The 23,386-nt window shown below is 46.3% G+C and overlaps 1 protein-coding gene across 7 annotated transcripts in view; it reads right to left on the bottom strand.

Annotated features, from left to right (window-relative positions):
• LOC128758002 (POU domain, class 2, transcription factor 2) overlaps positions 1-23,386 on the bottom strand; it is an 83,612-nt gene that overhangs the window by 25,582 nt on the left and 34,644 nt on the right. The window contains exon 1 of one of the 7 annotated variants that reach the window (XM_053863723.1): positions 9,378-9,470. The exons of the other annotated variants lie outside the window; for them this stretch is intronic. The gene's annotated coding sequence lies outside the window, so the exon portion shown is untranslated. Of the gene's footprint in view, positions 1-9,377; positions 9,471-23,386 lie in introns of those variants that run through there. 7 annotated transcript variants of the gene reach the window in all.

The following is a 23,386-nucleotide window of genomic DNA, read 5'->3' as shown; positions in this document are numbered from 1 at the left end:
TAAATGGAGCTAACGGGACACGTCTGCATACAGAGGCTGTGTTACATACAATAACAAAGCGCGTGGTGGCTCAGCTGATCGGTCCAAGCACGTTATGTTTTTCGGGCTTTTTTCAGGGGCGTTGAAGTTCTGGATTTCCGTTAATAATCCGAAGCAAAATGTCTCAAAATTTTTGTTCAAACTCGGATTTGTTTGCATTCCAGGACCGAGGTAGCACTGTAGTAGTAGTAATTGTGTTTTAGAGACTGAAGCAATGGTCACTGAACTACTCTCTACTGCCCCTGTGTTGTACTGCAGAAGAGAAAGACTAATATAAAGGGGCACAGTGCGGCCCAGCAGTGGTACCAAGTCGAGATAACAGGGTGTCTGCAGCGGGTCTACAGCCAAATTAAAACATTTGAGAACTTGTTAGGGACCGAACGGAAATTCAATCAATTCAAGCAGAGAGGAGAGTTTGAAGCCGATGCAAGAAAACTTTGGATAAGTGGTGGAAAAATAAAGAGACAGGAAGCAGCGGGAGGCTCGGAAGAGAGGATAAACACACGTGAAGCATAAAATAACATAATGGACACAAAAAAAATTAGGAATGTGGGGATAATGGCTGGAGGTGGGAAGAAAAATAACAAGGTGTGCGAGAATCGCAAGGCAAAATGAGGAAAGCGCTGAATAGATGAGGGAAGGGATGCTGGGGCGGTGTGCAAGGACCAAGAGGAGAGCCGGGCACGGAAATAAATGAGCAAAGAAGAGAGAAAGTGAAACTGCTGGCTAAAAATTTAGAACATGGGTGATGAAAAATAGAGGAAGGAGATGAATGGGGAGAGAACACACACACACACACACACACACACACAGAAATGAGAAGAGTGGCAGAACATCCTCACAGGAAATAGCTGGGAGGAAGAGACGGTGACAATTGGACTAACAAAGACACACAGCCTCGTCTTGTTGGTGTGTGTGTGCGTAATGGGATGAAGAAGTGTGAGGGTAGTTTGGAACAAAGTTAGTGACCAAAGAAGTGCGAATAAAATATGGTGGTGTTGTCGTGGTTCGACCAGACAGACCTTCTACAAGTGATGGAAGGGTGAGCGGCGACACCAAGATGGCGGTCATAATGTTACAGTGTTCTTGTCTGGAGGGGAACTTTGCATTTGCATTATTGGCAGAACTTCTGATAAGTCATGAATAAACATCTATCTCCGGGCAGGTGACCCAACCCCGCCCCCCTTCAGGGCTGGACCACCACATGCCTGTAATGGGGCCTGAAAGAATCTCATAAGTCTGGTGATAGCAGCCCCCCCCCCTCTTGCCCAAAACCCCCTTTGAAGATGTTATTATCCTCAAATTTGGAGTTATGAGGTTGTCATGTGACTGCGGGGCATCTGTGTTGGAGCGTCAGTGGAGTCCCAGCACTGTCTTTAGAGTCGGGGTGGAATGAAAAATGCGGGTTTTAAACCGCTTCACGGCCGTCCTCGCTCGCACTGGGTCAACTACACCTCAATATCTGGACAGATGTCTCGCCGAAATGATCCAGAATCCTTTTAGCGCGTCCTCATAAAGAAGCCATCACAAGTCGCTCACTGGCCGACTGGTGACTGCAGTTTTTTAGGCAGGACAATTTTGGTGGGAAAAAAACAAACTTGCGTGTCATGCTGTCTTTCATTTCCTTTACTGTTGATGAATTTTGGACCGAGTGGAGAAGTTATCTGTCCGGTTGTGTCCGTCCATTTTCGGCCGCTTATCTGGGTCGCAGGGGCAACAATCTCAGCAGGGGAGCCCCGGGACACCTTTCCTCGGACATACGTTTGTGCTCCTAACCATATACTGAAGGCTGAGCCCATGCACCCGCAACCTTGAGGTGAGGGCTGGAACATGGATGGTAACTCGAGAGCCTTGCCTCATGGCTCAGCTCTCTCTTCACTACAACTGGTTGTGTCTTCCCTAAAAGAAACCCATCGGTAAGACAGAAATACATACAAATGTACGCTCAAAAGGCAACCATCTTTACGTCATCTTACAGCTGCTCTACTCAGAGTCACTGGTGGATGACAGAGCTCTTGCTTCAGACTCTAGAGAGGACACCCATCCTCATCAGGACCCCGATTCTTAAAAGGCCAAGCTCCACCCTGCTTCTTCACTTCAAGAGTATTCTAGTTTTTAGCCTCACATCTACGATCTTTATTAATTTCCAGCATCAGATTTGAGCAGAGAGATGTTAAATTTAGGAAACACGTTTGTATTTTCAACAGTAAAATTCTATGATATATTACTTTCTTTTTTCATGAATTTGACATCACTATTTTGGTGCAAAAGTCACTATTAATGCGTTATAATTTAACTTTAATCTGAAGTTATTTTGGGAGCTTTTCCTGTTCCAGAAACTGCAGAAACCACCTGACAAAAACAGCCTTCCGTCTTGCTTCACCACTTTGTCTCCATTTTTTGAAACACAAATTCCCCAATTGCGTATAGTGCGAAACAAATGCGCCGTTTTTCCGAATCGGGCTGGAGGAGGCTGTCAACAGTCTGTTGCAGTCAAACAGCAAAATGAAGCGGCCACTTGGACGACCTAAAGTTGTGTGTCTGTCATTAGCTCTTAAGTGGCTCGGCTGATGGTCGGAGTGTAAAAATAGAGAGGTAACAGCTACTCAGAGTAAAAGACTTGAAGAAGAAGAGCGAGGAAGACAAGTGAGGCCTTGAGGAGCTGTTCTCTCTTCCAATCATCCATCTCTCTCTGGCAGTCTCACTCTCTTGGCTCGTCTCTATCTGTGACTCCTCCTTCTTCTCCTCTGTCTCTCTGTCCTCCAGTCATTTTGTCTGCGCGTCTCATTCTCTCTTTCATTTTGCCTCTCTGTGCAGTCACTGTCCTTTTGTCTTTCTCACTCAGTTTTAATCTGTGACTGTCTGTCTTCCAAGGAGACTCCCTCTCTCTTGTACCTCCGTCGGTCTCATTTATTCTCTTTTGTTCTTCTACCTCTCCCTTTTCACCTCTCTTTTTTTCCCCCTCCTATATTTCTCCTTTGGAAGAAAACCTGGTCTCAGATTATTAATGCCTCTTTACTCTAAAATTTTAGTCACACAAGGGAAATATCTTAGTATGCGTCTTGAAAATGAATGGCTCAAATACTTATACAGGAGAGTATATTAACTGATGGAGTATATTCATGTATTTTGATTCAACCATTCAATGTATAAGTATATATAAGTGACGTGAATATATTCAGAGTTGAAGGTTTCAGCGCCGTCCACCTGCAGTCAGTGCAGAAGGGGAGAAAATCAGAGCTCACCTCCTCTCAGACCATCACCTCCCACCCGAGGGGCTGATTTTAAGAACCGGCGCCCACCCTTCCCATCTCATATTATCCTTAAATTCAGAATCAGCCCAGAGCAGCTGGATCCCTGAAGGTGGTCACGCTCCCAGATGAGGGATTTAAGAACGGGTCTGAGGCCTGGACGCCACATCCTACCCTAATACCTGCGCTTGTCTTTTCACTTTCCGGTGTTTGAGCCGCTGTCATTGTTGTTTTTCAGCATCTTGTGTCCTCATTGAAGGTTGAGGGGGATTTAGATATGAATTACGAGTTATGAGCCCTAAGACGAATGAACATTTGAACACATAGTGTGAGAAAAGAAAACAGTAAAAAGCTGAATTTAAATACATGTTTTACCGCTGTGATAGTTCCGGACTGTTTCACAAGACAACTGTGAAGCGACCCGTGTCTTCGCCTGGGTCCCACACGACTAATGCAACATTGTATCATAAAGGTCAGCTCTGAGAGAGGATCTCATTCCTGCTCTCGTCCTGCAGCAGGCCCCCAGTGTCGTGTTCAAAGCTGTTGATGAGCCAAGCAACAACAGCAGCAGCGCTGCCTTGACCTTCCAAAATAAGGAAAAAAAGAATAATGGCGTTCTAGAATTTAAAGAAAAGCAAAGCTCGGTTGCGGGAGAAGAATGAATGGGCGTGTTGGTGTGAGCGAGGGCGGGCGGGCGGAGGTGAGGCGGGCCCTGCAAAAGGGCTTCCAGCGAGCGAGGGTTCGGCTCCCCCCTCTGCCGGGCCCCGATCGATACCAACTCAGAGCAATAAAGCTTTCCCCCTGTCATCTCCGCAGAATACAAAGCAGAGCGAGGGTGAGGAGGAGGAGGTGGGGGGGGGAGAGGGGAGCTGTTCCGCTAGCCACACCAATTTCCTAACACCCCTCTCCCCCCCATTTCCACCTTTTTTTTTTTTCCAGCTTCCAGTCTCCCCTGTTCTCCTGCACCTTCTCCGAGCGGCTGTCTGTGTTTTATAATTAATGCTGTTTGAATAAATAGACTCAATAATTCATGGTTGTTATTTAGGCAGCGATCGGAGCAAAGATCAGAATCTGGAGAAGAAGAAGAAGAAGAAGGAGGAGGAATGGGACGCTGTATGATGATGGAGAGTGGGGTCTAAATGGAGGGGGGCGGGGGGTGCAGGTGCTGGAGGAGAGGATGAGGATGGGGTGAAGGCTGTAGATGAAGGGGGGAGGGGAGTCGAGGTATTGCAGGGAGCCAGAGATGGATGTGTGGATGAGTTTGGGGGGGGGTTTACGGGGTCAGGATTGGAGGGGGCAAATGACCACGCTGTTTAATTGGGAGTCAATAAGAGTCGGGAGTGAGCCACTCATCTGTGAACCTGCCTTCTTATCACAGTCGAACCAGGAGAATCATTTTGGAAGACAACAGCAGCTTCAATTCGCAGCCCAGTGAGAAGAGCTGAAATATTCATTCGGGCCAAAATGGAAGTGATTTGGAGAGATTCGAGCTTGTTTTGCACGACTTTTAATTTGAACGGGAGAAAGGAAAAGGATCAATAAAACAGGGACAGGAAGTGTTGCTCGGAGGTTTGGATCCAAAAATTAGAGCCAATTACGTAGAAAAGCCTGTTTCCAGGGCGGACGCTGTGTGTGTGTGTGTGTGAGATCCAAACACACCAAAGGGAGGCCAGCGTGACGCCATTATCTTCCCCACAATAATATTATTTTTCATGCAATGTGTCATCGTTATTGGGACAGTAATCCTGTCTTTTATCCAGCCCTGTGTGTGTGTGTGCGTGTGTGTGCGTGTGTGTGTGCGTGCGTGTGTTGTTGGTCTTTATTATCCATAGATGAATACATGCTGGCACACTGGACCACCGCTGCGTTCTTTGCAACTAAGATGCTTTTGTGCTGTTCACACAACGTATACACAGCGATAGACGCACACACACACACAGACACACACACACACACACACAATGGCTGACTGACCTTCCGCCATTTCACACTACTGACCAGTACAAATTGGATAAGGGTCCATTCTCTCTGCGCCATCACACTTTCACACGTACACACAGTGCGCACAGGTACACACGAACACACACTATCACAAACAGACACAAGGGCTCAAAATGGCCGAAAAAAAAAAGGCAGCGGTCGGAATTAAAGTTGCTGAGGAAATAAGTGAGACGTCCTCGGAAAACCCAAAGTCTCTTCTCTCCAGATGAAGCTTATTAAGTGCATTTGAAAAATATTCAATAAAGTTCAAGGCAAAAAAAGTCGACCATTTATGGTGTTGCAGTGCGACATATACCGAAACGCTGCGGCATGAAAACTATGAACACACTCTTGAGTAACTATTGAAAAGTTCGAGAACACAGAATAATTGTGGCGAACAGCATTTGGTATTTGATTTATAATCCAGAAATCGAATAGTCGAAGAGCTTCAACTGTTGCTGTGCACTTGGGGAGCATGAATAATGTTTTCAACTCTTGAGCTTTAACAATGAAGATCAAGCATAATTATTTCAAGCTGTTCAAGTGAGACTTCTATTCAACAAAAATGTAAAATATAATTCAAACTAAGTGTAGTTAAAGCAAGTGAAGTAGCTGAAGGACAGGAGAGCGGAACAAAACACGCAGATCGAGGGCAGTTGTAAACGAACTGACTGGTTTGAATGTGAACTGCTTCATGTGAGATCCTGACTCTGCGTGACCGAACTGATGCAGCAGAGGTTCACGACTACAATTCACAGATCAAACAGCCCGATCTACTACACTATTATATTCCTCGGCACCACCTACTGGGGACAGTCAGATGAGCTGTCAATACATGCATGACTGACCATCCCTGCGTCTGGAGGCGTCGCTGCAAAAGCTCTTTTCACCATCACTAACACCTGAGGTGATGCTCGGAAAGAAAAGGTGAGCGAGTAAATAAGTAGTTGGGCTGCGTGAATAGTCACAGTGCCACACAAAGATTCTAACATTCTAATTCTGCCTGATTCAAGCCGGCGCTGCCTTTGAGAACGGCCGTGCCCGGCGCGACCCCTCACTCCGTCAGCGTGTACATACGTCTCGGCGCCTCCACGTCTCTATTCACTGCTTAGAAATATTATTGATTTTGACTTTCAATGCGGCAGCGCGGGTCACAAAGCAGCGGTGAGGAGAGAGAGAGGCACTCTTTGATTGGCGGTCCATATCCCGCTCACTTTCACATAAAGCTTTGTAATTATAGCGCGGCCTTGCTGTCGCCCCGTACCGAGTCTAATTGTGCTTGTGCTAGGACCGCATGCTGCTAGCCGGCGGCGGCTTTGTGTACGCGTCTAATGTTTGTGCAGGTCTGGTCCACTAATGTCCACATAGATGGGAAGAAAAGTACATAGAATCTAAATGATGTTTTTTTTTTTCTGGACCCGGAGACTCTTGTCACTGGAGTTAAATCTACCTGTTTTTCCACAAAGCTGTGTGTCAGCCACAGTGGACTAGGATTAATCCAAGAAAGGAACAGTCCAAGAAATAACTAAAGCAGAATTGAATGTTAAAACACTCAAAGAAGCGTAATTCCTCCTTTGATCTCCTTGGCAGAGACCTTGACTTTATGGTGCAACTTCAGGGGAAGATAGTTTTGATTAAAACCCAGCTGAAATAAACTTAAAAAAATGCCAGGAGCTTTAGATGTGAAGTGGTGGTTTCACTGTGTTCCTTCTCTCGCCAGTGATCATGACCCCTGAGCAGCAACCAAAAGAACAAGACTACAGACACAAGAGTGAGAGGCTTGACCATTAACTATGTTACTGTCACCGATCACATACTTCCCTGCTTTCTTTCCTTTGATATTGCTGTTCACTACCACCAGGGGGCGCAGCTAAGAGTCAAAAGTTTAGAACAGTGACAAACTCCAAAACCAACATAGCAACTGGAAAAAGTATTCAGATCATGTAGCTCTTGCACAAAAGAGGAAACAGAGGCAGTGTTGGAGGAGGAGGTGGTCGGTGAGGACGTTAAATATATCGCCACAGGAGGATGGAGAATATCTGCCATTGTTATGTCTTCACTGTGTCCCATTAGAGCTGAGAGAACTGCAACACTGCCCCCCATGGTTTCCTGTGGTACTACTCCGTTTGGCCCATATCTGTAAGCTTTGTGGAAACATACTGAAACGAAATGATGACAGAAGGATCCGTCCAGATCCAGACGTAACGTTGAGCATAAAAGGGGCCTTGAGAGTACATGATGCCCAAGCCAGTTCTGTTGGTCGACTAGCATTTCCTTGCAACCCTGGGATGGTTTTAGGGGGCACAAGCTTGTTTGACCCTCTCCTTTATCCTCCTCACAGATGTAGCATGTTGGTTGCTAACCAGCATACTTGGGTTCTAGTGGCACAGTGTTGCACCAAGAGCAGCCTTGCAACCCATAGGGGCTGAGGCGATCATGAGCTTTCAGTAGCCACCAAAGGAACAAGAGTGGGGCTACAAAGGTGAGAAATGTGCCGATCAGGTTGAGGCTAAAAGCACAGGAACCTCCAGCCTCCTCCTCCCAATCGTCCCAGGAACATCTCGGTAGTCCCCCTCTAAGATTCCTGGGGCAAACGGTCAAGGCCAGCAGCCTCGACCATAGAAGTGAGAAAAAGAGAAGTGGTGACTACCAGATGCAACAAAAAATAAAAAACAAAAACGTAAAAAAAAATGTTAGCTTGCTAGCTTGCTCTAGTGCCACCGAAAATACATGCTAACAGGCATGGGATGAACGGAGGCAACACATTTAGGATTGAGAATTTCATATTATGCCGGAGCCAATGTTGAGCTGGACTTCGGACAGGTCCCTCAGTGAGAAGATAAACAAATGTCAGGATGAGCTAGTTCTTTGGGTGTTATTGACATTCACTCAAGGGCAACGTGCTTGATCTCAACTCTGAGAGAGCAAATGTTGCGGAAGAGCAAATGTTTTGTCTCCGACAGTGTCCCACACAAACGCCTGGAAGGATGTGTTTGTATATTTCAGTGAATCTGAATATTTGTTTGTGCTCACACAGGAGCCACGTGGCCTTCTGTGTTTACATGAGCTGACTGGGCCACGCGGGCCAATATCTCACGGTAATCGATGAACTCAGGAACGAGGCGGAGGGGGGGATAGGGGAGGACAAAAATCGGTAAGGAAAGCAGGTTATCTCCTGTCATTAATGGAGGGATTCCCGCACGGAGGACAAGGAGGAGGGGCGGCGGGTTGCGTAGGGGAAAGACCTGGATTCATTGAGAAAAAAAACGCGGCGTGTTTGGCATGAAGAGAAAGCAGACAATTATCTGTATTGATTAAAGCCAGCGAGCCAGCACTGAGAAGACAGAAAACTATGGCTGGATCAATAGAGAGGGAGCGAGGGAGGAGAGCAGAGCCAGAGGAAAGAGTGGAAGACGGAGCCGATGAAGGACTGAGGAGACCAGACTCAACAGACGGGAGACAGAGGGAGAGAGAAGAAGGTGACAGAGTCAACCCCACCACCCTCCAGTGTTAGGCCTGACACTAAAACACATTTCCAAAAATATGAAAACAAAATAATGACCCTCAAATTCCTGCAGATCTTCTGTTTGGCAGCGGATCCCATCAATGCGCTGCTATGGATTTCAACAGCGTTTTAAATGAAGCTGCTGTGTAACGCCAGCTATCTACCGCTGGGCAGTCGGCTTTAAAAACGTGCTATGTTGAGGAGTTTTTAAGAGATTTCCCTTCATTAAACCCTTTTAGAATGTACCTTTAATAAGATGCTTTTGAACCCCGCCGCTCCCTCTGCCACTTCATTCACGATGCCTCCTGCCAATTTGAGTCTCTCCTCAACAGCTTCTCTCCCCGTCTCTCCCTGTCTATCTCTCAGGGTCAGGCCTGATGGTCACTGAGGTGCTGCGGAGCAGCGTGGAGGAGTGTAGGTCTGGGGTGAAACGGTGCTTAAATGGCTCTCAAATGTGCCAATGTTATTGATGCTTTGGCCGAGCGCCAGATAGCCGCGACAAACTAGAGAGAAAGAGTGTGTGGGAGTGTGTAGAAACGATTGATATGTCAATGATACTGAAGACTTCTCGCTGACGTGCCACAGTCGGCGGACACATTCACCTCAGAGGCCTTATGGTGATGTAGGTCTGGCTCAGCCTGAATCATCTCCTTCACTTGTCCACAGAAGGTGGAGCTAGCAAGGTGGACCCTTACGTCACTGGGCGTGTAGGTCTTCAGTGTAGACTTTAAGATCACTCTTTCATATGGCTGTATCAGGAAGTGAGGCTGGTAACAGGAGTGACACTACTCTGCTGCTCATTCATCACACAAGCAAAGAAACAAGGACAGAAAGCTCCATGAACACGATGATAATGCTACATTTAAACTTGACTGAGACTAACTGATCTCACAGCAACATGGTAGTCTTCATACACACTCCCATACTCACTCAATGTCCTTCAATGATTGATGCGACGTAAACAAACTGGCCCCCAGTGAGGGCCACAGGCTGCTCCATCAGAATCCACGCTACAAAACACACACACAGTGCGTCACAGAGACACAGAGAAGTAGGACCACTCAGCTGACGACCCCTGAAGGACATTGATGCCACGAGCCAGTGTTTGACAGGTGTGGACCAGAGTCAACATTCAAGACCACCAGTAGAGAGAGTCAAGTGTCTGTTGCTCACACAAAGAAGGGCAGAACAGAGGAGTCCGCCCATATTAGTGACCAGTGCCAGGGACTGGGAGGTGCTCAGTGCACGAGGGAACTCAAAACTACTCAGTCTGTGGTGAGGCGCCGCCGCTGGTCAGAAGTAGTGAGCCGAGACCATGTCCCAGGGATCGACCCCGCAGCAGCTGTGGCCACTTCAGCACGTGAGGACACACACAGTCAAGATTACATTAGAAACTAGAAGAGACCTGGGAAGTTGCAGGGCCACATGTGGGCCCTCGGTCACCAACAGGTCAAAGTTAAATAAGAACTACTCATGTGGAACTGTTCCTGACATCTTTAAAACAAAATAAAAATATCCTTCTTTACTACCCATCACTCTAAACATAACTTCCTAAAGCTTTTTATATAAAGTTTTTAATTTTGTCTCTCAAAATGTTTTTGGCCATGGCTTTTATGATTCTGAATATTACATGTATAACTGAAATAACTATTGCTTTTCTTCATGCTATGGGATCAATACAGCTGTTGCTATCTTTACTTTCAACTTCTTATTAATAGGTCATTCCACATCACGTATAGGCTCCTCTCATCATCCCTTCTTTCTTTTGGCCTGACGGCCCCTCACAACAGTCTCAGTAAATAATGTGGCTCCTGAGGAGCCGCAACTTAATCGCCCACCCCTGAACTAGAAAGACACAGGAGAGGGCATACCTCCGCGAAATGGAAGTGAGCTTGCGCAGCAGTCTCCCGTCTTTAGCTAGTTCGGCTAGCGCTCCCGCACTCGTTTTTATGCTGCTTCCGTTTCAAACACGTTTCACACCACCCTGACAATCTGATGCTGTAATGGCGAGGTCAGCAGTTCGAGTCCCTGACCGGGAACTGGTTTTCTGCCAGTGTCCCGGAGAGGTATTTAACCAGAGTTAGCGCTGCTCTCTTTGCTAGTGATTACGGGAGCTGGTCATGTGACCCAGCCCAATTCCAACCAACCCTTAAATTTTAATACATAGTTTAATACATCAGATCGTTTTGGAGCTATTCTGTTTACAAACCAACAAACGTAGCACATATGTAGAGCGCAGTTGGCAGAGGTAACAGATATGAGCGCTAACCATGTGAAGCATGAAGTGTTGAGCCACTTCTCACCCTGGGAAGAAGCGATGTGACAACGCTGCTAGGTTCTTTCTTTCTTTCTACTGCGGGAGTAATTCCTCTGAGCCGCTTAGTTATGTTACAACAAACACAGTCTCACTCAGAGAGAGAGCCACAAGCGCGGCAGGTCACTCGGCCAGTCATACATAGCTAGCCACCTCATCCACATTCGGACTGGACGCCTGGCGTCTGTTTCTTGGGCTGACGTTAGCATGTTAGCGGTGGTGAGCGTGCACACACACACACTCATATATTAATATTAACATGAAGACACAGAAACATTCCACCACCATCTCTGACTCGACTAACCAGCAGTGAAAGTGTCCGCCCCAGCGCAAACAAAGTTCATCAACTTCTTAAATAAAGCAGCACTTTAATACCTCCACATCGATGCCACTGAGTCATGTGACCCACTGCATCGTATTTTCGTCCTGCTGAGGAAGAAGATGGAATATTTTGATACATCCTGATGAGGCCCCCGCGGATCTGATGCGTCTCCTGACGTGCAATTGATGAATTCAATAACAGTGACTGCCAGATGAAATTTGAAATGCAAACGTATGTTAAAGTATGTTTTTCTATACCTGGTCTGGAGGTGGGGGACGGGAGAACTACAGCGAGGGGGTGGGGGGGCAGGTGGGGTTATGAAAAATAAATTTCAAAAAGCCAGCATTACCTCTTTGCAGGCCTGTGCTGAAGCCTTTGCATTTCAATGTGAGGAGCAGCCTCCATTATTTATGATGCTTTACACCTCAAAATCTGGACCTGCCTCGCTCTGCCTCGCGCTCCCTCTCCACCACAGCATCCCCATAGTAACCGCTGGACCGCCGTCTGCAGGAGGTGGAGATGCTGCAGCCCAGGGACAAGTCTATGCGTTCAAGTTTCCAGATGAACAACCTAAAGATGTCATCACGGCCGTGTGATCGCCGCGCCGTAATCTAAGAAGGACTTGAATCCAAGTCGAGAAGCTTCAGCAGCCGACTGGCTGCCAGAGTGTTCAGAGGAGCAGAGCGGCCGGCGAAAGAGGTTTCTTGAGCCTTTTTAGCCACAGGTGTCGGAAGAGAACTTCATCTATACATCGACCCACGATTGAAAAAAGCCTGTTTCTCAAATATGACATGAGGACATTCAACATGTCCGGACAAAAACTTGAGTCAGCACCATGTTTTTCCATAGCAAAACTTTTACAAGGACAGATCCCTGATTTACTTTTGAGAACGTTCACATCTCACTCTTCCCCGACCATCTTCCACACTGGACCGTGATTGACTCCCAAAGTCCCTGTCCTGAACCCTTTCAACCTCATCAGCACCAGACTCTTGCGAGCGTTGCAGTGCACTATGGACTAACAAGAGCGCTTTTCAGAGGGCAGCAAGTTTGGCTGAAGGTTTCTGAGCAGTTGGGAGGAGACCCTGGAGCAGAGACCATAAATCCACTCTGGCTTGGGAACATCTCAACAGTCAGAGTGACGCAGAAATGAGAAATGCACTTTTCAAAAGAGCACCACAGCAAATAAACCTTCCAGTCATGACACGCGGATAATAAAAACCAGGAATGATGAATGAAACAGGAGCTGTAACAAAACATCCAAAGTCATTGTTTTGGTTTTATTGTCATTGTTTTACCATAAACAAATGAGCAGAGCAGAGTTAGGAGACAGAAAAGTGACTGCATATTCAGGCCCAGTCTCAGCAAAAGTTCATTGATGGGAGGAGAATATCTAACTATGACAAACCAAACAAACCAAACTACTCTTGACTTAACATGGGTCATGAATCAAGAGGTACTTTGCTCGGCGTCGAGCGCTGCCCCTCCAATTTTTGCCCCCAAATAAAGGAAAAACATTGAACTTGACCCCTGTGAATTATCCGATAGCCCAAATGAATTGGCCCCGTCAAGTGTTTCTGCGACTTGATTAAATCCGAGTCCTCCACCTCGGTCACCGGCTCGTCCTCACATACAATGGCAGTGTAAATTGGAGCTAATGTAATAACGGTCGCAGCGCTGCGAGCGATCCCTCCGAGCGGGGAGGATTTATGGCTTTTCCTTTGCCGGAGAATCTGCATTTCCCGAATTAGGAAGAGCGCTGACCCCTTTTGGCCCCGCGACAATAGTTGGCATGTCGTGCCGCAGCATCTGCCAGACATTAGTCAAACACTTCATCGTCCTGAGATGGAGCTGCTGCAGCTGTGAGTAATGACCAGACCTCAGCCAGTGTGCATGAGTGACCGACTGACTGTGTGTGTGTGTGTGTCTCTCTACCTGGCTTACCTACACTTGTAGGGACCAGTTCTTGGAAACACATCTACTTGATAGGACATTTTTGGTTCGGCCTCCAATTGAGGATTAAAACCTGAAATAAACTAGGCCATTATAATTTGTTTTAGGGGTGGAGGGTGAGAGGCTGGGGAAAGGGTTACGGCAATGAGAGGTCCCCGTAAAGACAGCGGTACAAGTGAGTGTATGCATTCGTATTAGTGTGTTTTTTTTGTCAGCGGGCCGGTGAGAGGCAGACGTCATGTGACCGTGTGTGTGTGTGTGTTTGTGTACACACACGTGATGTTCAGTGAGCGATGTGCATGAGAGTGTGTGTTACGGACAACCTTTGTTGTGTTTTTAAATTGGTGTGTGATAGCAAAGCCAGGTATCTGCCGCGCGTGTGTGTGAGACTAAGTGCAAGTTTATTTGTGACTGTGTGTGTGTGGCCACTCGGACAAAAGCCTGCTGCCACTGTCTTCACCAAAACCTCTGCTGGTCAGACTTAATGAACCTTACCCCGCCCCCCCCCCCACCCCCACCTACACACACACACTGCCCATCCCCCTGTGGCTCCTCTACCTTGGCCTGCAGTGTCACTGGTAATATTGACGACACCCCCCTCCACCCGCCCCTCGCTCTGGCCAGCTACTGTTGTCCACATCTCACCTCATCCATAGTAGACAGTATTGATTTTCAGCACAGAAAATAAAAAAGGCCATGAATTTTAATGCCCGACTGTCTGTCCGTCTGTCTGTCGCCCTCCCACCTCCCGTCTCTCTCTCCCTACTCATCGTTACCTCCTCTCCCTTCACCCCCCCCCCCACCACCCCGTGTCTCTCGGCCTCCATCCTTCCTCTCTCACTTTCTTCATTCACTGACCATTTGACTGCCTTCCCCTTATCTCTGCCATCGCTCTTTCTGTCCACCCGTTTGTCCGCTCCCCTCTTTCACCTATTTTTCCTCCAGGGAAAAAGTGAGGAGCGTAAAGGTAGGTTTGGCTGAACTGCAGCTGGATTAGAACCATCAGAAAAATCTTCAACTTACACCTTAAAAATGTCTGGCTTTTGGGGAAACCTGATTGACAGGGCTCTAACCGTCATCTAATCCAGGTCCGCCCTGGGACTCCCCCCAGAACCTGGAAATCAAACACCAGTATCAGGCCTCTAACCCAGACTGACATTAATGTATCGAATCCGCCCCACCGCAGCGCCAACAAACCCAAACCTTCCGTGGAAGGGAGGGCAGGTGAGCCAGGTGGTCATAATGTAAAGGCGGATTTCCTCACATATGGGACTGAAAGGAAGTGAAACGCAGGGTCTCGGACACCACCTGGCTTCACCTGACCAGCTTGTTAGTGGATGTGAGAAGACTCACACACCGACACGCGGCAGGAGCCGTCGGCCGCATATCAATCCCACATCACAAAGAATGCCAGAGCAACAGGGAGTGAAAGTCAAGCACGCGTGAATTATTGAGGAATCCTCTGTTGTTTACATCTCCATAAACAACGGACAAGACAGTTTTGTCGACGAGTGAACTCTTTATTCAAAAGAAAACTACTCCACTGGGCGTCGATGCACAAAATCCTCCCAAAAATGTTTGAGTCCTTCATGAAGTGACACGAGTCAGAGGGGAAATTATTATTTTAGTTAGTAAAATTGTTCCAGATATTCAAACAAACTGTAAATAAATAAATGAATATTTTTTCAATACTTTTGAAAAATAAGGATTTTATTTAATATTTAGATAATACACCTCTCAATAAACTCATTTTGTATTTGTGAAAAAAGTGAAAAATATTTTCTAAAAACGGCAATTTTTAAGTTTAAGTTAAGTTTCTTATTGTGTACATTTTGATTTACTCAAATGTATTTAGTACTGAACCTTAAGGAAGATTTTCCAGTAATAAATAAGCCATTATGAACATTTTTAACTTCTCCAAAAATTGAAATGAATGTCAAATAAAAATGTTTTGAAATGGAGAAAGGAATTGGGCTTTCTGATCAGAATAAGACGGAATATATCTGTTTATTAAGGATAAAATAAAATACCTTAATAACTATGAATCACCTGCTTATTTGTGGTCTATAGTCACTATTTATGGCGTTGTTTAGAGCGAACGTTTGGAGGCCAATCCTGGGTCGTATGTCCTCAGACATAACAGGACACTTTTCAGTACTTTATAATATTTGACTACAGGGTAAAAGGCTGCAGATAAATGTGCAAATAAGTAGTTTATTTCTCATTCCATATGTTCCCAAATCTGGTCTAAATAAAAAAATAAAAATCAAGCCAAAAGACATATGTGTCAGTATGAACACACGATTCACAGAGTGAACTTTTATCCAGGAAAAAGCAAGAATGTGTCATCTTGGTGTCCAAAGAGTGGCCTTGTTGCTTTGACTCTGACTTTTATTTAGCATCATGTAATGACCTCACACCTCTCTCTGCTGTGACTCACCCTTATGTCACATCGTGTCTTTAAATAAATATATATATATGAAAAGAAGTGGACCAAATGGCGGCAGATGCACGAGCGGCGGACGTCTAAGTACGACCATTAGCGGCCGTCCACATTTGGCGGCGAGAGGCCAGAAGTCGTCCTCCATTTGCTGGATAACCTTCAGTTCGGCTCAATCAAGCGTCGGCCGCGATGCTTTCAAAACAAACCGGAGCCCATTATCGGCAGGAATGTCATAAACACAAGCGCGGGGTTAAATGTCAGATGCTTGAAAAAAAATTGGTTTCCCACTTACTGCATCCTTGGCTTTTTCTGTCGACTGCGCCGACGAGTCTTTGTGCACGAAAATGAAACTGTTAAAGTTGCTTGTTTTCTAGGGCTAATGTGTGTGGAGCGCAAACACGTTTTCACAGTGAACGTCCAGCGCAGTGGCCGATAATTTGTCTGTACCACTGGCCTAAAGACGCTAAGAGTTGTTTGTTAACTGGCGCAGGTCAGAAACACCCGCCCACAACGTGGACGGCAGCGTCTCTGTCGAGTTTTGAAATCATTTGCAGGTCGGCGAACAACGTTGCTGTCACGTTTTAGCTTGGACGTGATGGAAGCTTGTTAAGGAGGGAGCAAGCTTCACAGTCTGCGTGAAGACACTACAGATGGGCTGCAGAGTCAAGTAGCTGAAATGCTAGCAATTTACCAAAACACCAGAAGCAGAAAAGCTTTACTCACTGGTTTCATTTGTTCGGTTCTAAATTTAACTTAAAGATTTTCATCTTCATTGTTGCTTGAGAGATGAGGAAGAGTACCTCCAGAGTATCAGATAAAAATCTGTAAAAGTAAGTAGTTCACTATTAGCGCCACCTGCTGGTGTTATGACACATACAAATCAGAAGAGTGAATTGACTCACATTTCCAGGTCATTTCTCATTGACTGTATGCCTTTATCTTTTACTGTTTTCAAGCTACAACCTTTCCAAAGAGTCCTATTATCAAAAGTGGAATATTTCATTGAAAAATTCTGGCGCCAATAGGTTTAACTCTCCCACAATCTGGGGATAAGTGTGAGTCTTTGAGCAGCCACAACACACAAACTACCAAATAGTTCAACCTTTATCACAGAAGTCAAGCATGTGAATGTAAAGTGCAACTCAAGCTAATGTTGCTAGCATAAAAGAAACTCAGATTTGGGGAAGAAACATCGCAGAGCTGCTGTTTAAATGTAGCATCTTTAAACACCTGCGAATAGCTCAATATTTTTGAGTAGCCTTTTCGGGGAAGAGTTTAATTTAGGGGATTGATGGTGAAAACAAGACCTTTAATTCTGTTCTGTCATTTGTGCAAAGAGCTGAAATACATTTGAACATTGCATCAAAAAGAATGTGGCGGTTAAAATAAGTTTCACTTGAAGAAATCTTACTGCATCTGCATTAAAAGTGTGAACAGAATTGGGGGAAATCTGCTAATATCGTTTAGAATAAATACAAAGAACAGCTAACAGCTGCACGTAGAATAAAGCGTCATGTAGCCCGAGTTGTACTCTGAAGGTTGAACCTGGAGTTTTTCATTCAAGCTCGTAAACCATGCGGCGATTCGGCTATGAACAAGCAACTTTTATCACCGCGCTGGTATTAGTCAACAATCTTTCAAAGCTCCGGGAAAAAGAGCCACAACTGCTTCCACATTCACACGTGTTCCCTGAAAGTGATGATATATGAGCCCGATATTTAAAGCTGTGTCACATGTCCTCTCGCCACCTTGCATCCTTAATTCGGCAGCCGTTTCAGATATCAGAATGAAAATTGGACATAAGTCACTTTAACGCTCCGACCTGCGCAAACACAATCCCGAGCTGCCAAATCCATCACTTTCATGCCTCCCTCACTGCCAATACACTTAAACTCAGGCCGTCGCCCGATCCTGTTAATCCACTCATCCACTCAATGTCAAGTCCACCGTCTGCTTGTCCGTCTGGCCAGCTGACCCCGGCCACGCCCCCTTACCCTGACCCCGAGGCCCCGACACCAACCCCCCGACAGGAGGACTCACAAAGGAGGAGACACAAACTGTCACTTTTGTCGACACACCAACACAACATAGATTTAATACATTTAAAAAAGGGTAAAACAATGCTTCCTTCCTGAGGCAGCTGAGGTGCAAACATTCATGTTTCAGTTGCTAAAGCTTAGCAGTTTCATGTCACCTAACTGTGTCTTTCAATATGGTTCAAGTTTAGACAGGAATATTGGCTATATATCAAAGAAATTTTAAGCTTAGTTATGAGCTAATCTACTCTACCTCAGCTACAGTATACACCTGTCTTGACCATGTTTCACAGGAGGCCAAATAAAAACTGAAATTCAAACCTTCCCTTTCGTTCTTTAACAGGATTATCGTCTAAATATCGGATTATATCTCTGTAACAGCAGACGGACGCCGATGCTGACCCCAGCGGAAGACACTGACCCTTTGCTAATACACTGACCCTTCAGTAAAAAAAAAAAGAAAAAAAAGTGCATCCAAACACATCCCACCTCCCCTCCCCTGGTCCAGCCCCGGACCAAGGGTCCAGTCCCAGGACTTGAACTTGAGACTGACACGACAGCCGGGCCAGGCGTGGACAGATGAAAGAGAAGAATGGGCCGCTGACGGGTCACTTGCATATGAATGGACGGGTCAACGGAGAGAGGGGGGGGAGGTTATGAGCTGGGGGTTAAAGGTCAACCCCCTCGGCGGCGCGGTTTCCCGCACGGCCTGCTCCCTAACTGACGAGCAGACAAAGAGATGAGGAGGTGGGGGTGAGGATGACACGAGGGTCTGGACCCCGTGAAAGGAGGATGGAAGGGGGTGTGGGTGAGCGCGCAGGGCTGGACACACAAACACACATATGCATGAGCAGACAAGCAGCTGCACTTGGAGGTTCCACTGAACACAAGGTGAAGAATAAGACCATACTTTTCACGTTTTCATTGCCACAGACCAGTGCTACCGTTCTACAACAGGACTACGGTGCAACATGTTCACATAAAGTGTGAAGCTCTTTCCCAAATATTTACTTATTGAGGCATAGTTAATGGCAACTAAAGATGTTTTTAAGCTTTTAGCACCTCCTGCACTATAAAACACCTCGACTGGCTGATGTCGGCAGTGGTCAGTACCTTCTATCGAGGTCCAAATTAAAGCGATAAACCAGTGGACCAACGTTTACTCCTCCACAGGACCATGTGACAGTCTTGTAGAGTGTCATCCAAAGCGACTTCCACCGTGCCAAGCACCTTGCCTCAAGGCCTACATGGCTGGACCGAACATGAGCTGTCACAGCACCGTTTTGTGTGCTGAACTCTTCTTCATGGGCCAACATGGTGCAAATAAACGGAATGTTTGGGGCTTCTGGAGAGGTGGATGACTGACAGAGTGAGCCGCCATCAAGCCGTGTTCCTTGACCCCGACAAGACCGACGCTGTGGAGCTGGCGGCCGAAAACAAGCCCGGCCTGTGTGTGTGTGTGTGTGAGAGTGTGTGTTAGAGAATGACAATGGTCATCGGTGATCCCTCAATGCCGCGGGCTAGCACTAGCTAAATGTACCACACTCAGTCAGCCAGCCACTGACAGAGATTCTGCACGCGTGTGTGTGTGTGTATGCGCGAGTGTGTGTGTCAAAGTCATGCGCCCACATATCTGCACGGCTTCATCCAGCATGTTTAAGCCGCTCGGCTATGTTGTGCGCTATCGCCGGTGCTGTGTCGAGGAGATAGATGGGAGGATTGGGGGGCTTGGAGCTCTTTCAAACCCCGAGAGAATAGAGAGGGAGTTAGTGCCGAGCCTAAATGCAGAATCTCCTCAGCTCAAACCCCCCAGGGACCAAAACACGGGGCCATTTTAAGGGAGAGAATCGTGCCGCCAAGCGGACAGGGGATTTACCATATTCATACCACTCGTCAGTGAGGAAGAAGAGGAAGATCTTCACCTGTCCCAGTTTGCTCCTACCTCTGGATGTGGCTCACATGAACACCGAAAGCCCCTTGGGGGAACCATTAAGAAGGACCTTGCTGGCGCTCTGTGTTCCTGCGCCCCTCCCCTGCCTTTAATAAGAAATATGAAGCTGGTTCATTCCATGTCCACACTAATAGGCAGCAAGGTTCAACCTGGGCCAGCGGTGGAAATCCAGAAACAAAGCAGAGAGAGAGGAAGCGTGGTCAGGGATATAAACTGTATTAATAAGTGGGTGGACACCTGCTGGACATTTTGGAACCATTAAAACCAAACTGATCCAGGTCTTGGTGACACAAGCAACAGATCTAATAGCTCTTACTTTCCTTGAACAATGTCATGATCCAGAGTTTACAGTCACAAACGCTCTTGAAGCAACAGTGGAGGACAAGAGTGGGGATCCATCTTTGTCATGGTTGTCTTGCTTTAGGACCCCTTTACAGACACTGTCATCAAAAACATTATGAGTGAAGTGAAGTCAGAACTGGTATTCAAAGTGTGGGTTTAAGGTCAACCGCTAGAATGTTAGAACACAGTACCTTTTCTTCATCCATCAGGATGAATCGTTGTTGGTCCCCCTCTCACGTAGTTTGAGGAACAACTTCTGTAGCCAAGAAGCACCCATTCATATGCCATCAATGTTTACAAGCTCTGAATGAGAAACTTTGAGATGTTGTTGTGAGATTGAAGGTTGATGTTAACATGGTCAGCATGCCTGACAGGTTTTAGTTACGAATCACCCAAACAAACCCGATATCAACGATAAATCTGGACTTGTTTCAGGGCTGAAACTACACCGCCAGGCCTAAAAGAGAAGTCACCATGGATGTGACTAGGCAAATAGGTATGAGCCTCCTGCTGGGTTAGGGTCAGAAGAAAGAGGTCTGATGACTACCAGGTGAAAAAAACTGATCAAAATCAAAAGGCCTTTCACACCGACAAGGTTCCGAAACTGGGTTCCTTCAGGATTCTTAGAACCTTGTTGTTTACTATCGAACTATTTGCACTCTCACAAAGTGGGAGGTGCTATAAAGTGCTAGTCATGCAAAAGTAACCAAGTTGCACTAATAGTCTTAATAGATAGGAGACCAAGTCAGAGAGGCTGGATGGAGATGGTTTGGACATGTACAGAGGAGAGAGAGAGAGAGCCTGTACATTGGTAGATGAAGATGTTGAGGTTGGAACTGCCAGGCAGAAGGTGGAGAGGAAGGCCACAGAGGAGATTGATGGAGGTGGTGAAGGAGGACATGAGGTCTGTAGGTTTGAGAGAAGAGGAAGCAGAGGACAGGGGGAGATGGAGGAGGATGATCCGCTGTGGCCACCACTGAAGGGAGAAGTCGAAAGAAGAAGACTCAAGCGCACAACAATGTTTGGAAGAGGAGGCAGACGAGACCATTATGCATGTGGTATGAAACACAGTGACACGTTTTCCCTGGCACCGGCGCAGAGTCGTGCCAGTGTGGAACGTCTTATTGTGAAAGAGTGGACCATGAAACATCACCAGAGAGAGCAGAACTGAGAACCAACTGGACTCATGGTTAGACTCTCCCATCAACAGCACAAGCTCTTCACCGAAAGTAACTCATAAAATAAATCTTGCGAAACTGCAGAAGCTGATGGCAGGTGTGCCATATTCAAAGCAACAGCCCAGAAATACATTGGTGTACAACCTCATGGTGGCGACCTTTTCCTAGGCAAAACCTTGTAGCATCACAATGAAACAGGCTACGTTCAACCATTTCCATGCTTCCAAAACACCAGTTGAGTTAGCCAGCGACAGGTGAGCTCAGGTGAGACACGAACACTTCAAATCTGGTTTCAATCACATGACTTCCCGGAGTTATCTCCACTAGCTTCGGACCCTCTGTGTCAAGCGTCTACTCCAATGTGATCTCAGTGCTTTATTTGTGCAGTAAAATATGGTGAAAGACTTTCTGAAGTGGTCGTGAAGTGTTTGAGAAACGGGGAAGTGTCTGTTGTCAAGCTTTTATTCACCAGCGTGTGCGAGTACATAAGTGTGACGGTGCCTTTGTGACTGACGTGTGTGTGTTACGGGGTCTGTCCATTGAAGAGAGGAGTGCAGCTGTGAGGGTTAGCTGGGCTAACAGATTCATATCCAATATGAAGAGGTTAAAGTGACGAGCCCAATCCTCCTGCAGAGCCGCCGGAGAATGAGATTGAGATGCAGGAGGGGAGAGGAGACGAGGAAGAGGAGGAAGGAGGGTGTAGTACAACAGATTAATTTCATTTCTCGGCTGAGCAGGGAAAAAAGCAGTGGATAATAAAAGAGGATAAAAAAGAGAGGAGGAGGAGGAGGAGGGGAGTGATAAGGCGGAAGAAGAAAAAAAACTGTTCTTTTATCTGATGTAGTAAACGTCTGTGTGTACTGTACGTGGGAGAGATTGGAGCTGCAGGGTGTGAGGACGATTGTGTGTTAAATCTGCCGGGGAGTGTGTCTGGACTCCCCGTCTGGGGGTACAGCGGGGTCCAGGGTGAGCATCACTGCCAAGCATGTTGGAATGAAAATGCTGCAAAAATAACGACAGCTTAGTGACCATTCTGTGGGCGCTTTTGTGCTCACGTTGAGGAAGCGCATTATAGTTTTGGACACGGGCGGAAGCATGGCGAGGAGGGAAACCAGAACGGATGCTGGGCAGAACGAAAATTACAAATGTTTCGTCCCGGTGCAGACCAAGTCTAGCTTGTGGAAAAGATATATGTTGACTCACGAAACCTTTTTTAAAGCTTTGTTTCAGTGCATGAACTTGACCTCTTGGCTCAGGTGACTCACAAATGACTAAGTTGAAAGATCAAAATAACTTCAATCATATTGGATTGGATGCTATTGGACTAGCATGAGGTATATTTACAGACATTCTGTCTGTTACAAACATACACAAACATACACATCAGTCCATCTAAGATTTCTTGGACTTATTTTAGTTGATTGTTGCAGAGAAAGTCGCGATCATTTATGCCTCTGGAACCACATGGCACCAAATAGGGAGCTTTATAAATTAGCTTGAAATGAAATAGTGATTTATTTGCAAACAGCAATGAGTATTTCAAGTGCAAAGAACACACACAAAACAAATAAAAAATGTCTGTACTCAATAAAGACTTATGATAGAATAAGTGGATCTTTTTTATGATGATGTTCCGTGAGTAGTTTCCAGGCTGACGGCGTGTAGTGAGCGCTCAAGGTTTTGTTACGAAGCTCCTCACAAGGGCGGAGCCTGACAGACGTTTGGATGGGCCCTGATAGTGTTCGGGTGACGCTTCACTAGTGAGTTTCTGTTTTACTTCCCTCTATTCTACATTTCAATGATGGGAATTTGGACGTTTATGAATGGATTCAGAATCTTTCACGTCCGAATCGTGAAACTTGGCGGCCATATTTGTGGGCAAATGTGAGCGTTTGGCGTCGCACATGACGTCTTAGCAACAAGGATGGAGGGAATATGATGCTGCACAAGCCGCGTAGAGGGGCGGGCGAAAGGAGACTAAAGTGATTCACAAGATTCACAAGACAATGGTTGTTTTCTTCTAACCATTTATGACGAATGCAGTTTCAACTACAGTTATGCGGCACAAGTGG

The sequence above is a fragment of the Synchiropus splendidus genome, chromosome 4 (assembly GCF_027744825.2).
Source record: "Synchiropus splendidus isolate RoL2022-P1 chromosome 4, RoL_Sspl_1.0, whole genome shotgun sequence".
Classification (NCBI taxonomy): Eukaryota; Metazoa; Chordata; class Actinopteri; order Syngnathiformes; family Callionymidae; genus Synchiropus; species Synchiropus splendidus.
Note: the sequence above shows the minus strand (reverse complement) of the source record. Positions and strands in the feature narration are given on the sequence as shown.